The 12490-nt window shown below is 44.5% G+C and overlaps 1 protein-coding gene across 1 annotated transcript in view; it reads right to left on the bottom strand.

Annotated features, from left to right (window-relative positions):
* Window positions 1-508, bottom strand: part of BRD4 (bromodomain containing 4) — an 81444-nt gene extending 80936 nt beyond the window's left edge. Inside the window, exon 1 of the mRNA XM_029216756.1 lies at window positions 259-508. The gene's annotated coding sequence lies outside the window, so the exon portion shown is untranslated. The remainder of the gene's footprint in view (window positions 1-258) is intronic.
* Window positions 509-12490: the final 11982 nt, after the last annotated feature.

The following is a 12490-nucleotide window of genomic DNA, read 5'->3' as shown; positions in this document are numbered from 1 at the left end:
CGCCAACGGCGGGGAGCCCGCGAACCGCCCTGCCGCCAACGGCGCAGGCGGCCCTGGCCCGGCGCGAACGGCGCGGGGACGCGGGAGGCCCGCAGGCCCGAGCCCGCGTCGCCCCGGCCTCCCCGCCCCCGCGCCGCGCCGATGGCGTAGGTGCTGGCGCACCGGCCCCATTACGCAATGCAGGTTACGCGGGCCGCGCCGCGGAGCTCCGCCGGCTGCCCCGCGCCGTCCGCCGCCCCGAAGGGCACCGGTCCTCACCTGAGACGCTAGGCCGCACGCCGCCCCCGCCGGCCGCCGGCCGCCAGCCGCCGCCGCCTCCTCCTCTTCGGGCTGCCTGCGCGGCGCCGGGGCCCGCCCGCCGTTCCGCCGCGCTCACAGGCCCCGCTTGCCCGCGGGCACTGCCGGCAGCCACCGCTGCCGCAGCCACCGCTTCGGCTCTTCGGTTGCGGGAGAGCAGAACAAACAGCCCTACCGCCGCCGCCGCCGCCGCCGCCGCCAGCGCACTGACGTCACCGCGCACGCTGCGCGCGCGGTCACCCGCTGTCGCCGCCCGGCGTGCGCGCCCGAGACCGTGCCCGGCGAGAGCGAGCTCAAGAGAGCTGGCGGCCGGGAGGTGAGTGGAGAAAGCCGGTGCTTGCGGCCAGCGGGAAGATGAGAACCCCCACCTCAGACCAAGGTTGGGGACTGAGGAGAGATCTTGCAGACCCGAGGGAGGGGACCACGTCGTCGGACAGAAGGGACACCGCAGACCGAGGAAGGAGACACCTCAGAGGGAGGGGACCCCGCAGACCGAGAGGGGAAACACTCAGACCGAGAGGGGTCCCCCCAGACCGAGGGAAGGGACCCCGCAGAACGAGGGTGGGGACCGCGCAGATCGAGTGGGGAGGCACTCAAACCGAGAGAGGGGATCCCGCAGACCAAGAGGGGAGACACCTCAGACTGAGTGAGGGGGTCGACCTACAGACTGAGGGACGGGACCGAGGGAAACTGAAAATTAGGCCTGAGGGAAAAGATCTGAAGGCAGAGGGAGACGTCCACAAATTTAGGAAGGGACTGATGATAGACCCTCAAAGAGAAGGGGGACAGTGAGGAGAGACTCCGAAGACTGATGGCAGAGGCGGAGAAGAGACACTGTCTGAGGGAGGCCGTGCTGAGAGGAGGCTGAAGGGTGTTGAAGGAGGCTGGAGTGGGGCGGTGCTGGAACATTAAGGGAGAGAGCTGCGATGGGGGCGCTGGTGTGAGGGAAAGGAGGTGAGAGGAGGCTGTTAGCAAGGCTGGGGAGGTATCTTTCTTGGTTGGCTGGCCAGCCACTGGGATCTAAAGACTGGAAGGTGCTGGACTTCGTGCCTAGGGCACTCTCCCTCCAGTTGTCCCCCAGCTGACCTCCTTCTCATCCTTAAGATTCAAACCACAAGCCAGCTCCATAAAACGAAGAGATTAGGCTTAGGTTGCTTACAGTTTAAAATGATAATCCTGTTAAATTTTTCAAATGGGGAACCATAACCTCCTTTCCCCTTTTGCCCTTATCGTCACTCTTTTAGCATTTTAAGTCCCATCTTTTAAAAATAGCAAGCTCAGTTATTCTAAAAAGTCCAGGTAATTAAAAAAATTCCTGATGGTCCCTTCTTTCAGAACATATTGATACACTAGGATAGCAGTCAAATAGTTTTGTCTCTATCACGGTTTGCTTGCTCTTCACTAAGGGCAATCATAAACTACTGATAGGTCCTGGGCAAACTAAAGACTTACTTTTACCCTTTATTTAATTTATTTATTTATGGCTGCGTTGGGCCCTCGCTGCGCGCGGGCTTTCTCTAGTTGCTGTGAGCGGGGGCTGCTCTTCATTGTGGTGCACGGGCTTCTCACTGCGGTGGCTTCTCTTGTTGCAGAGCACGGGCTCTAGGCACGTGGACTTCAGTAGTTGTGGCACGCGGGCTCAGTGGTTGTGGCTCCTGGGCTCTAGAGCGCAGGCTCAGTAGTTGTCCTGCACGGGCTTAGTTGCTTCTCGGCATGTGGGATCTTCCCGGACCAGGGATTGAACCCATGTCCCCTAAATTGGCAGGCGGATTCTTAACCGCTGCACCACCAGGGAAGTCCCAAGAAGGTATCATATAAAGCTGAGCTTACCCATAGTCGTTTTGTTGCATTATCTACTTAATTTATTGTTGTTGCTGAACATAAATGTTTTGGGAAGCATTTGGAGCTGCCAGTTTGCAAGTCACATAATAAAATCTTTTGTCACACTTCATTTTAGACAATGCCATAATACCTAGTTGATTTACTGGACCCAACTAAAGGGCTTTTGGCTATGGCTAGAAGTCAGATCCAACCTGAAGAGAATTTGCAAGCTGTAAAGGCAGTTCCAAAAGTTTTCTCCAAAAATCTTGTAGGACAACAATGTCTCATTCTTTTTATCTTCCATAATGCATATCCTAACTCCTCACAGACAGCTCAAACTCAGAAAATGTTTATCCAGGGAATTCCCTGTCAGTCCAGTGGTTAGGACTCCAAGCTTTCACTGCCAAAGGCATGGGTTCAATCCCTGATGAAGGAACTATGATCCCACATGCCACGTGGCACTGCCAAAAAAAAAAAACAAAAAACAAAGAATAAAACATGAAGTACATATTTCTGACTTGTTTTAAATATATATTATTTATTTTTAGTGAAGTACTACATGAAATAATTTAAATTGAACAATACAAAAGAATATAGCAGAAAAAGTGTCCCCCTTCATTCTTCCCCTCCCCCACCAGAGTAATCACTGTTATCACTTTGATGTGTTTAGACCTGTGCTGTCTGATATGATAGCCACATGTGGCTATTGAATGCTTGAAATGTAGCTGGCCCAAGTTGAGATGTGCTTTAAGTGTGTGAAATACACATTGTACTTCAAAGATATAGTATGAAAAACATGTAAACTATCTCGCTATTAACTTTTTATATTGATTACATGTTGAAATAATTTTTTATACATTGAGTTAAATAAAATATATTATTAAATTTGATTTTACCTGTTTCTTTTTACATTTTTAACATGGCTACTAGAAAATATGAAATTACAGATATGGCTTACAATGTATTTCTGTTGGACAGCACTGGTCTAGACTTTTTAGTCTATGCAGCAGTATATCTACATATAGAAATAGTTGTGTTATAAAACAAAAGACATCATTCTGTACTTGTTAATTTGTAATATGCTTTTTTCATTTACTACATCTTGGAAGTCACTCCACATGACTATTTGGAGATCTGCCTAATTGGGAGATAACTTGGAGAGAATATACAGTATTGTTATCTGGTATGGATATATCATAATTTATTTTACCACTCTCCTATTATGTACATTTAATTCATTTCCAGTTTTTCCATCATAATAACCAGTATTACAGTGAGATTCTTCTGCATTTCTCATTTTCTTTTCATACTTGCCAGTAGTTTTACAGGTTAAAAAAATTATATAGTGTTTTCTTGAAAGCAAGGGTAAATTTTTTTTTTTTTTTTTTGCGGTACGCGGGCCTCTCACTGATGTGGCCTCTCCCATTGCGGAGCACAGGCTCCGGACACGCAGGCTCAGCGGCCATGGCTCACGGGCCCAGCCGCTCCGCGGCATGTGGGACCTTCCCGGACCGGGGCACGAACCCGTGTCCCCTGCATCGGCAGGCGGACTCTCAACCACTGCGCCACCAGGGAAGCCCGCAAGGGTAAATTTATATAGCGTGATCAGCTTTGGAAAAGCTGGAGGTGTTTGATTTGCTATGGCCTGAATCCATGCCCACTTTCCAGTGAGAACTTGCCCATGAAGTTACTATAAATTCTGGAATTTATAGTTAGGTTCTAGAGACGATGAGTAACCCAAGATCACACATTTACACAGTTTAGAACTCATATCCCCTGACTCCATGAAGACTGCCTTCTCTAACCCAGAAATCGACATTTTTTGTTTGTTTTTTTGGCCTTGCCACTCAGCTTAAGGGATCCTAGTTCCCCAACCAGGGATAGAACCCGCGCCCCCTGCCATGGAAGGGCAGAGTCCCAACAACTGGACCACCAGGGAACTCCCAACAAATTTTGTCTGTAAAGAGCCAGGTAGTCAATATTTAGGTTTTGTGGGCCATACAATCTCTATAACATTGCCAATCTTTGTCACTCTGTCATTGTAGTACAAAAGCAGCCATAATTAATGTGTAAATGAATGGGTGTGGCTGTGTTCCAATGAAACTTTATGGATACTAAAATTAGAATTTCATGTAAATTTCAGAAGTCACAAAATATTGTTCTTTTGGGGTTTTTTTTCAACCTTTGAAAACTATAAAATCCATTCTTAGCTGGAAGGCTGTGCAAAAACAGACAGCAGGCCAGATTTGTCCCATAGGCAGTAGTTTGCTGATCCCTGCTCTAGAACTTCAAGTGTAGAGAAATGGAAATTTCTTTACCATTATGCAGAAGTTATTCTGCTTACAACTTTTTTAAATTAATAGTTTTGGGGGAGCAGTTTTAGATTTACCTTAACATTGAGTAGAAAGTACAGAGTTCCCTTACACCCCCGCACTTCCCCCATCTTGCAGAGTGTGGTACATTGGTTAGAAATGATGGGCCAATAGTGATACATTATTATTAACTAAAGTCCATAGTTTGCATTAGGGTTCACTTTTCGTGTTGTACATCCTATGGGTTTTGACAAATGTATGACACATATTGACCATTATGTTTGCCAATATTTAACTCATAAGCTAGCTAAGAACAAAAATAAGCTTCAGAATAAAGCACTACAATTCTGTCAGCCACAAATAGGTACAAGATGGCTGTAAGTGTCATTTTGGTTTCCGCTACTTCATTAACATTTATTTTGCTGTGTTTTTGCTTAGTTTCAAAGTGTTTTACAAATATCATTCACTACCACACTTAAAATAATGAGAGTGCTGGAAGACCTAGTGTGAAGAGCCATACAATTGCAATTTTAAAAAGGCAGTGGTTTTTTTTAAAAAGTTTCAAAGTGGAAAGAAAATGCAAATGTTGCACATGGGATAAAAGTACTCAAGAGGAAGGAGTCAGGAAGTCAAAGAAGGAATGATAGTAGGAGCTCTTATATACTGCTCGGTTGGTTCAATCATTTTAGAATACAGGTTGGCCTTGTCTGGTGAAGTTGAAGCTCTGCACACTCTACGACCCACTAATTCCATTCGACGGAAACTCTCAGTGACACACTTAAGAAAGTTCAGCATAGCGCTCTTCCTAAGAGCCCACACTGAAAACAACCTAAATGTCCACCTACCTGGTAGAATGAATAGATTGTAGTATAATGAAAATGAACAAATCACAGCCACACACAAAAACACAGATGAAACTTACATACATAATGGGAAAACCAAAGAAGCAAGGCATACATGATGATTCCATTTCTATGTTGATTTCTAAAACATAAAAATAGACTGAGATTTTTAGGGAAATAAAACTACAGTTTCCTGTTGCCTGAGGAGGTCTGAGCCAAGGATCCATCATCATGAAGTCCTCTGTGGAGTTAGGAGGACCGCTGCTTCTGCTTGTTTCTTTTATTTGGTTGTGTTCTGGGCAAGAGCCAGTGGAGGTGTGGGGACTATAAAGAAAGACAAGCAGGTAATTACCACTGGTTACTTGAGAGAGTGATCAGGAAGGGATGAGGAGAATGGTGTGGGTGGCCAGTTTCGGAGGTAGAGTGGTATTCTATTTCTTTTTAAAATTTATTTTCCAAATTGAAGGCCTGGCATGGCCCTACTGATCCGTGTGTGTGTGTGTGTGTGTGTGGTAAAAAACACAATGTGAGATCTACCCTCTTAAACTGTTAAGTGCACAGTATTAACTATAAGCACAGTGTTGTACAGCTGGTCTTTTTCATCTTACATGACTGGAAAGGGTTCTGCTTCTTGACTGTGCATTCACTCTACTATATGTTTCATGCATACTTGTATTATATTTTACTTTTTTTAGGGATAAAAAAGAATGAATCATATAAACAAGGAAAACTGCCTAAGTGAAGAGAACTGAACAGAAAAGGCTAATGATGAAGTTGACATGGACAAACTTCTGACTGTATGGCCAGGAAATGAGCAGCATTGCAAGATACCTTCTACTTTAAGACTCACACAGAAGGCTGGCAATTTGAAAGCTTAGAGGCTAAGCGTGGTGGAAAGTGTTCCTGATAAAATTTCGGTCATGAGCCACTAATGGTCCCAGGGATTCAAGCCCTTATGGAATCATCATGGCATCAAAATGAATGACAATGGGTCAAGTGAGGTTGCTCCAGCTGCTAAAAAATTCTCTTCAGCATTTACCAAACAGAAAAGGTTTCTTGCCTTGACAGATCTTCACTATAGTTGAAACCAGCCTATATTGGTGAAGGATGCCTGATAGAATTTATTTCAGCAAAGACTTCATGTGGGGGCTTCCCTGGTGGCGCAGTGGTTGAGAGTCCGCCTGCTGATGCAGGGGACACGGGTTCGTGCCCCGGTCCAGGAAGATCCCACGTGCCGCGGAGTGGCTGTGGCTGGGCCCGTGAGCCATGGCCGCCGGGCCTGCGCGGCCGCTGGGCCTGCGCGGCCCCTGGGCCTGTGCTCCGCAACGGGAGAGGCCGCAATAGTGAGAGGCCCGCGTACCGCAAAAAAAAAAAAAGACTTCATGTGGGAATAACCTGCTCTCGTTGGTGTAAGTACAAGTCAGGACTGAAAGCTTACATCTCTTTTACTCCTTTCATCTTCAAGACAAATGGGCTGAAGAAGCAGGTTCTTGGAATCTAATACGTTTATAAGAAGAGCATCTGTATCTAGATTTATACTAGTATTGTCTGGTAGCCAGCTTTCAAAAATGGCCCCCATTGATTACCCTTCTGTAATCTCCTCCCTTTGAGTGTGGTCCTGACCTAGTCACTTGTTGATAACAAAGAGATTATGGCAAAAAAAAAAAAAAAAAAGATTATGGCAAAAGTGATGGGATGTCACTTTCATGGTTAGGTTACAAAAGACTGACTTTCATCCAGCTGGACTCTCTTTTGCCTTCTCAGCTTGCACATTTCGATGAAGCAAGCTGCCATGTAGGAGAGGCCCAAGGAACTGAATGAACGTAGCTTCTGGTTAATGCCAGCAAGGGACTAAAGCCCTCTATCCAACAGCTGCAAGGAACTTAGTTCTGCCAGCAAACACAATAACATTGAAAGTAGATCCTTCCATAATCAAGCCTTCAGATGAGACCACAGCCTTGGCCAACACTTTGATTGCAGCCTTGTAATTCCAGCTAAGCCACACCTGACTTCCAGAAATTGTGAAATAATAAGCATGCTTTAATTTTAAGACACTAAATTTTGGAGTACATTGTTATGTGGCAATAGATAACTAATAACGTACATCCTGGGACCAAATATCCCCTTTCCCTAGGGAAGATCTATTTCAGCCTTAGTGGGGTTGATGAATAGTGTGGCAAGCAAATTCTTCCTTCTCCCAAAATATCCCCTTTGTTCCTCTGGCTTTGCATTGTTAAACTAGTCAAAGTATATTTCAAATACTGGGGAATATTGTGGTCTTAGGTCTTTTGAGACGAACAGTATTGTCATTTAAATTATCTTCCAATCAGAAGGAGTTAGGAACTTATGTCTCTCTAAGGAGGCTATAGTTTTCCTTATGGGGACTATTGTAGTAAACAATTCACACATTCTGTTACCCTGAAGTTAGTCATTGGCCCTTGGGGGTTACCTCTAGAGAGGAATTCTTTCAAAAATAATTTCATGGCAGCAAATAAGGGAAATGTATGATACACTTGTGAGTTCTCTATCTTCACTCCTATTTAGAGAAATGCTCCCAAATCTTTGTAGGCATCTAAGAAGCTAAAAATCCCCAGGCATTTCCCATGGGACAAGTTGAAGATCTGTCCTGAGTGGGTATCTGTGGGCAGGTTACTGAGCAAAGACTTGATACATGCATCCACGGTGCCTACGCCCTGCAGGCACTCTATACTCAATATGTTGACCTGTTACTCATAAAGTTAGAGTCCCAAAAGAAAATGTTATGTACTTTATTTTCTTTATTTAAAGAATCCAGCTTAAATGGATTGGCTGGAATTAGAGTATCTACAGGAACAGAGACAAATGGTCTTCCACATAAACTTTAAGGAATTCACAGTTAGGAGAATGATTACTAAGGATATAAGTAACTTTTTTTTTTTTTTTTTTTTGCGGTACGTGGGCCTCTCACTGTTGTGGCCTCTCCTGTTGCGGAGCACAGGCTCTGGACGCGCAGGCTCAGCGGCCATGGTTCACGGGCCTAGCCGCTCCGCAGCATGTGGGATCTTCCCGGACCGGGGCACGAACCCGTGTCCCCTGCCGGACTCTCAACCACTGCGCCACCAGGGAAGCCCAACTTTTTAAAAAAAATGTTGGGAATTCCTGGCGGTCCAGTGGTTAGGGCTTGGCGCTTTCACTGCTGAGGGCCTGGGTTCGATCCCTGGTTGGGGAACTAAAATCCCAGAAGCCATGTGGCACAGCCAAAAAAAAGTTACAAGGATGCCAACACTGTAGTGGGAGTTCTAGCCAGAGCGATCAGGCAATAAAAAGATATAAAGGCATCCATATAGGAAAGGAAGAAGTAAAACAATCTCTATTCACAGATGACATGATCTTATACATGGGAACTACAAAAGAATGGACCGAAAAAACCTTTCAGGGCTATGAAGCAGATTCAGCAAAGTTGCGGAATACAAGATCACACAAAAAAATCAGTTGTATTGGGCTTCCCTGGTGGCGCAGTGGTTGAGAGTCCGCCTGCCGATGCAGGGGACACGGGTTCGTGCCCCGGTCCGGGAAGATCCCACATGCCGCGGAGCGGCTGAGCCCGTGAGCCATGGCCGCTGAGCCTTTGCGTCCGGAGCCTGTGCTCCGCAGCGGGAGAGGCCACAACAGTGAGAGGCCCGCGTACCGGAAAAAAAAAAAAAAAAAAAATCAGTTGTATTTCTATACACTAGCAATGAACAATCCAAAAATGAAATTAAGAAAACAATTCCAGGGAGTTCCCTGGTGGTTCAGTGGTTAGGACTTGGTGCTTTCACTGCTGTGGCCCTGGGTAAAATATACAGAAAGAAAATTCCATTTACAATTGCATCAAAAGAATACTTACAAATACATTTGACAAAGTAAGTGCAGAAGTTATACCCTGAAAACTACAACACTGCTTAAACAAGTTAAAGAATAATTAAATAGTGGAGGGACTTTCCTGGTTGTGGTGCAATGGCTAAGATTCCACGCTCCCAATGCAGGGGGCCCAGGTTCAACCCCTGGTCGAGGAACTAGATCCCACATGCATGCTGCAACTAAGAGTTTGCATGCCACAACTAAGGAGCCCACCTGCCGCAACTAAGACCTGGTGCAATCGAATTAATTAAAAAAAAAGAAATAGTGGAAAGACATCCATGCTCATGAATTGGAAACCTTAATATTTTTAAAACGGCAGTACTCTCCAAATTGATCTATAGATTCAACATAATTCCTACCAGAATATCAGCTGACTTCTTTGTAGAAAATAATATAACCCTAAAATTAATATGGAAATTCAAGGGACCCAGAATAACCAAAACAGTCTTGAAAAAGAGGAAGAAAATTGGAACATTCACACTTCCCGATTCCGAATCTTACTATAAATCTGTGTGGTATTGGCATAAGGATAGATATATAGAACAAAAGAATAGAATTGGGAGTACAGAAATAAACCCATGTAGCTATGGGCAACTGACTTTTGACAAAGGTGCCAAGACCATTCAATGGGGAAAGACTCGTCTCTTTGACAAATGGTGCTGAGACAACTGGATAATCACATGGAATAGAATGACGTTCAACCCTTACTTCACACCATATACAAAATTTAACTCAAAATAGACCATAGACCTAAATATAAGGGCTAAAACCATAAAACTCTTAGAAGAAAACGTAGGGGTAAATCTTCACAGCTTTGGATTTGGCAATGATTTCTTACATATGGCACCCAAAGTACAAGCAACAGAGAAAAAAGATAAATTAGGACTGAACCAAAAACAAAAAATTTATTTTGCATCAAAGGGCACTATGAAGAGAGTGAAAAGACAGCCCACAGAATGGAAAACAATATTTGCAAATCATCTCTCTGATAAGTGTTTAGTATCCAGAACATATAAAGAAATCCTACAACTCAACGAGAAGACAGGGACTTCCCGGGTGGCGCAGTGGTTAAGAATCCGCCTGCCAATGCAGGGGACACGGGTTTGAGCCCTGGTCTGGGAAGATCCCACATGCTGCAGAGCAACTAAGCCCACATGCCACAACTACTGAGGCTGCACTCTAGAGCCAGTGAGCCACAACTACTGAGCCCACAAGCTACAACTACTGAAGCCCGCACGCCTAGAGCCCATGCTCTGCAACAAGAGAAGCCACCACAATGAGAAGCACGCGCATTGCAACTAAGAGTAACCTCCGCTCGCCACAACTAGAGAAAGCCCACGTGCAGCAATGAGGACCCAACCCAGCCAAAATCAATCAATTAATTAATTAATTTTAAAAAACAAAAACAAAAAACCGCAATGAGGGAAGTCCCTGGCAGGCCAGTGGTTAGGACTCCACGCTTTCAGGGCCATGGGCCCAGGCTCAATCCCTGGATGGGGGAACTAAGAGCCCGCAAGCCGCGTGATGTTGCCAGAAGAAAAAACAAAACAAAACGAAGGGGGAAAACCCCACAATGAGATAAGAGGTACTACTTCACACCTACTAAGATGGCTAGAATCAAACAAGAAGAAGAAGAAAAGGAAAATAAACGTTGGTAAGGATGTGGAGAAATTGGAACCCTTGCAAATTGCTGATGGGAATGTAAAATGGTGCAGCTGTTGTGGAAGCATTTGGTGGTTCCTCAAAACTTTAAACATAAGAATTACCATATGACCCAATAATTTTACTCCTAGGTAAATACCCAAAAGAATTGAAAATAGGTACTCAGATACTTGTTCACGAATGTTCCTAGAAGCACTATTCATAATAGTCAGAAGGTAGAAACAACTCAAATGTCTATTATTGGATAACTGGATAAATAAATGTAGTAGTATATATATACAATGGAATCGTCAGCCATATAAAGGAATGAAGTATTGATATAGGCTACAACATGGAGGAACCTCAAAAACATTATGCTTAGTGAAGAAGCCAGACTGAAAATGTCATGTGGTTTCCTTTATATGAAACAACCAGAATTGATAAATCCAGAGACAGAAGGCAGATCAGTGGTTGTCAGGAGACTGGGGAGGAGGAGTGGGAAGTGACTATTGGTGGGTGAGGAGTTTCCTTTAAGGGTGAGGGAAATGTCTTGGAACCAGTTATAGGTGATGGTTGCACAACTTTGTGAGTGTACCAAATGCCATGGCATTGTCTGCTTTAAAATGGTTAATGGCCCATTTTGTTACTTGAATTTTACCTCTTAGGAAAGAAAAACCCCAAACCGTTGAGCTTAGCAACCACTTTTTCAGTAGTGCCAAGTATTTATTATCTCACTTAATTCTGATAACCAACTCTGTGAGAATGGATAGATTGCCCCCTACCCCACCATATTCATATTGTCCCCCAAACTGAATTCCTATTTCATATATATATATAAAAAGTATATGCTCAACCACAGAGTGTTTTTGAGAGGAGGTACATACCAACTAAGCCTCATAGCCCTCACAGTGTCCTTATACAAGATAAAGGAAGTGGCCCAATGCTAAAAGGCTCTTCTACTGTTAGTGCTAAAATTCTACTTCAACTCTACTGTGTCTATCACCACCAGCTGCACTTCTGGTGAGCAAGGATCACTTTCAGCAGAAGTGATTTCTTTATGGTCCAAAGTCCAAGTGAAGAGGATTTACTAATACTGATTACGTACTCTTGAATGAGCACCTTGCTCATTACGTTGTACTGTTTCCCCTTTAGCAACTGTAGTATTTCATAAAAACCCAAAGAAATCACATAGGCCCACCATATTACCCAAAGTTGAAACTAGGCTGCCGTTCCTAAGATTTTTTTGCTTGCCAGTAGCAGAGATTGCCAAATTCTCTAAACCTGTTTTTAAGTAATAAAGGTGCTCTATGGAAAGTTCACGGCCATTGGTGTCTCATGGACCTGTGTATTGACTTCGGTAGTCCCACATCTTTAATGCGGGGCCCTAAAAGTTACTTAACGTCCCTCTCAGGTTTCTCCCCTACAGATGGGAAATAACCGATATTAGTTTGCAATGAGGAAGCTTGCAACTTATTCCTGTCACCTCAGGAATATTAGGGCACCCCTTTGTGCAGCCTGAGTAATGACTCCCCATCTTGGGGAATGAGGAAGGGCCTGGTTTAACCTAAGTTTAGGAATAAAATGATTCATGTCATTTCACACGGGGTGGGGGGGCGAGGGTGGTAGTGAAAGAACTTAATTGAAATTCAGATTCAATGGCAAGACTTGTATTAATTTTACAAGAAAAGCAAGGGAATT

This window comes from Monodon monoceros, unplaced genomic scaffold (assembly GCF_005190385.1).
Source record: "Monodon monoceros isolate NGI ecotype Baffin Bay Population unplaced genomic scaffold, NGI_Narwhal_1 Super_Scaffold_12, whole genome shotgun sequence".
In the NCBI taxonomy this organism is placed as follows: Eukaryota; Metazoa; Chordata; class Mammalia; order Artiodactyla; family Monodontidae; genus Monodon; species Monodon monoceros.
Note: the sequence above shows the minus strand (reverse complement) of the source record. Positions and strands in the feature narration are given on the sequence as shown.